The sequence below is a fragment of the Dioscorea cayenensis genome, chromosome 6 (assembly GCF_009730915.1).
Source record: "Dioscorea cayenensis subsp. rotundata cultivar TDr96_F1 chromosome 6, TDr96_F1_v2_PseudoChromosome.rev07_lg8_w22 25.fasta, whole genome shotgun sequence".
Taxonomy (NCBI): Eukaryota; Viridiplantae; Streptophyta; class Magnoliopsida; order Dioscoreales; family Dioscoreaceae; genus Dioscorea; species Dioscorea cayenensis.
In genome coordinates this window covers 16,600,678-16,604,655 of record NC_052476.1, presented here as the reverse complement: position 1 = coordinate 16,604,655, position 3,978 = coordinate 16,600,678, and the positions used below count along the sequence as shown (strand labels likewise).

The window sequence follows — 3,978 nt, the reverse complement described above, 5'->3', positions numbered from 1 at the left end:
CCAAAAATACAATTCAATAATATTTCTAACTTCATTCTAAAGCGTAAATCATTGTTCCAATTGAAGAAAGCGAAGCATTATTAACCAGTTTAATCTATAGAAATTATGAATTGATGAAGAAGATGAAGAAAAGGAATTTACCGATGAGGAGAAGTTAGAAAATAAAAGAGCCCGGCCTGAAAAACTTTGCTAAAATCCCGACCAAAGCGGCGCAATGGACTCGGGAGAGTATTGTGAGAATGTTTTCAAGTAAAAAGAGTCGTGAAGAGGAGAGAAATCATCCCTTTTAAGCGAAATAGCGACTTTTGGCGTTACGTGCATCCACAGGCGTCGGAAATGCCCCATGCCCGTGTGCCTCACTTCAAAAAGCTCCCAGCAGGGCGTATACGCGCCCATGCGCCTCGAAAAACTCTCACTAACTTAGAGCGATCTCCCACGGGCGTGCGGAAAATATCACGCCCGTCGCCCATACCCTGCAGGGGCGGGCCGCGCCCACTGGCTGCTGACACCCGAGAATAATATCAAGTCATCCACGCGCTGTCGCGAAATTCCACAGGCGTGGACATTCACATGCCCAACTCACGAGGAGGCGGCCCTGCGCCCCTGTGTTTTCTCGAGATGGAGGGGAGCAACTGCGAGTTCCGCGCGGGCATCGCGAAAGTACCCATGCCCGTGTGTGGTTCACAAGGGTCACCACGAGGGCGAGTCCACGCCCCGTAGTGCTCGGGAAAAATACGCCAAACTCTGCGAGAATTCACCGCCCGTCTTTCGAAATTACCCGCAGGCGTCGCCCGATCGCATGGTCATCCACGAGGCAGTTGCCGCCCTATGCCCTCTCTGGATGAGTTCACAGTACACATCCACGGGCGTGTGGAAATTCTACACGCCCGTGTGTTTTATCTGGATGACTTAGAAAAACCTGCAAGCTCTGCAGAGCTATTCTGAACATGTTTACACACTCAGAGCCTGCTATATTATGCAAAATTGACCAGATAAAAACACAAAATAGAACTCAAATGACCAGACTTCGCCAATTCTTCATAAAACACACGATGAATTTGAAAAACCCACAATAAAATTTTAGCACAAACATCTAAACATTAAAAACACCAACACTTAACAGTTTATTCATGTAACAAACTAAACTAAAAAAATGAGAAAGCATGATAAACACTTGGGTTGCCTCCCAAGAAAGCGCTTGTTTAACGTCACTAAAGCAGCGTATCTTTTTGTTACCTCACGGGGGTTCGTGAATGAAGGTTGCCCTCTTACCAATGGCTTGAAAGCATGATGAGCAAAGTCTCTTGAGGGTAGAGGGTGTACTATCGGTCTTCGGATTACCTAGCAATGGTTCGTCCAACTTCCTTCGCTCCTTTATGTCTCCAACAGTCTTGGAGCATTTTCGATGGCGTCTTCGAGCCCTCTTCATTTTCCGGAGCACCTTATTCAATATCCCCGGGGTAAATGTTACTTCTTCAGTCGAACCAAGCATCATTACTTCTTCATTTCTCTACTCTTGGTCGAACAATCCTTTATACGGATCCGGGTTGAACATTTCTTGCATATATTCATCAACAATTTCATCAGTAGTGTCTAGAAAGTATAGAGTATCATCAAAATCGAGAGAATGCCGCATGGCTTCAGCAAGGCGGTATGTGAGCTTATCATATCCAACTCTCAATGTGAGCTCCCCGCCGTCCATGTCAATTAATGGTTTGGAAGTCCACAAGAATGGTCTCCCAAGTATCAAGGGTACATCTGCATCCTCATCGACATCTAACACTACAAAGTCAACCAGAATAATGTACTTGTCCACCTTGACAAGCACGTCTTCAATGATGCCTCTTGGATGTCATACCGTTCGGTCCGCTAATTGTAAAGTCATCCGAGTAGGCCTAGGCTCACCCAAGCCTAGCTTTTGGAAGAAAGTATATGGCATGACGTTGATGCTCGCCCCTGAATCCGCCAATGCCATGTCCTCACCTAAGTTGCCGATGTTACACGGAATGATGAAGCTTCCCGGGTCTTTCTTCTTGTTCGGCATATTCTTTTGCAACACCGCCGAGCATGAAGCATCAAGCACCACTGAAGCACTCTCCTCCAATTTCCTCTTATTGGTTAATAGGTCTTTCAGGAACTTCGCATACTTAGGCATTTGAGCCAATGCCTCAACAAAAGGAATGTTGATGTGGAGTTGCTTGAACAAACTCAGGAACTTCTTATACTATTCATTCCCTTGGTCATTCTTCAATCTGGAGGGATAAGGGATTCTTGGCTTGAAAGGTGGGGTTACCACCTCTTTCTCTTTGTTTTCTCCCTTCTCAACCTCTACAACCTCGAGTGCGTGTTCTTTCGGCTTCTCACTCGAAAGCCTCCCTTCAACCTCACGACCACGTCTCAAAGTGATCGCCTTCACATGTTCTCTAGGGATGGTTTCCGTGTTGCTTGGTAAACTTCCATGTGGCCTTTCGGAGAGAGACTTCACAATTTGCCCCACTTGATTTTTAAGATTGTGCAAGGAGGCGGAGTGATTGCGAAGTGTATCCTCGACTGATTCAAACCTTGTATTTGCCGATTGAACAAATCTAGCCAAGTGCTTCTCCAAATCCGTCATTCGGGTTTCCAAGCCTCAAATTCTGTTTTCCACTTGAGGGGCTTGTTGTTGTTGTTGGAAACACGATGGCCCCATGGTCTTCTGTGGTCCTTGATTACTCCATGAAAAGTTGGGATGATCCTTCCAACCTGAATTATAGGTGTTACTGTATGGGTTCCCTTGAGGTCTCATTCCATTACCTACAAAGTCAACGTTCTCAATTGAAGAAACATCACCAATGACAATTGGGTAGTCGGAGGGAGCATGTCCTCCACCACAACCGGTGCAATTGGTCATGGTCCCAACTCTATTCGAAGCTATGAGATCTAGCTTCTTACTCAAACTCTCCACTTGGTCCGCCAATGAAGTTACCGCATCAATTTCATGGTGACCGGCCACCTTTTTCTTCTCCCTAGCGTTCCACTTGTAGCTATTTAACCCCATTTGCTCAATCAATTAACGAGCCTCATCGGGGGTCTTGCTACCTAAGGTACCTTCAGCCGCCGCATCCAAGAGTTGCCTTGTACTCGGGTTCAAAACATTGTAGAAGGTTTGAACAATCATCCACTCCGGGAATCCATGTTGCGGACACTTTCGCAGGAGTTCCTTGAAACTTTCCCATGTCTCAAATAGAGACTCCAATTCCAATTGCACAAAAGATGAGATCTCATTCCTAAGCTTTGCTGATTTTTTGGGAGGGAATTAACGGGCTAGAAAAGCTTCTACCATCTCCTCCCATGCAGTGATTGATGCTCTAGGTAATGAGTGTAGCCACTGCTTTGCTTTCCCCTTTAATGAAAATGGGAAGGCTCTCAATTTGATGGCATCATTTGTCACACCATTTATCATCAGTATGTCGCACACCTCGAGGAAGCTCTCTATGTGACTGTTTGGATCCTCATCGGCCAACTGTTGAATTTTGCGGACTGCTGCAGCATATGGATGAATGCCGGCTTTAGCTCGAAGTTTTGAGCTATAATTGGGGGACGCACAATATTTGATTGTGTCCCCAACACTAAAGGTCTGGCATAATAGGATAGTGTTCGTTGTTGCTCATTTTGTTCTGCCATGTTTTCAGATCCTTCTACTTCCAAATCATCTAGATTATGCTGTTCTTGCACAGGTTCTTTCACTTTTCTTCTAAGTGTGCGTTCAAGCTCAGGGTCTCCTTCAATCAATATTGAGGGATTCTCTCGGGTCATAACTTTGGTGCACCAAAAAAATAAAAAGAAAAATCGGAGCGATGATAGAATAAGAAGATATGGATTAGAATGTGTGGTGAAATAGCTAAGAAAAAAAGTGCAAAAGTATCTCTAAGCGCCCTAGCTTCCCCGATGCTGAGGGCCAAAAAAACTTGACAAGGTCCCTTGCGTATATCCCATGAA

General features: G+C 45.3%; 1 non-coding gene across 1 annotated transcript; it reads left to right on the top strand.

Annotated features, from left to right (window-relative positions):
- The first annotated feature begins 3,167 nt into the window (after positions 1–3,167).
- Positions 3,168–3,274, top strand: LOC120264148. Its single transcript, XR_005537322.1, has one exon. It is a non-coding gene; the product is annotated as a small nucleolar RNA R71 (small nucleolar RNA).
- Positions 3,275–3,978: the final 704 nt, after the last annotated feature.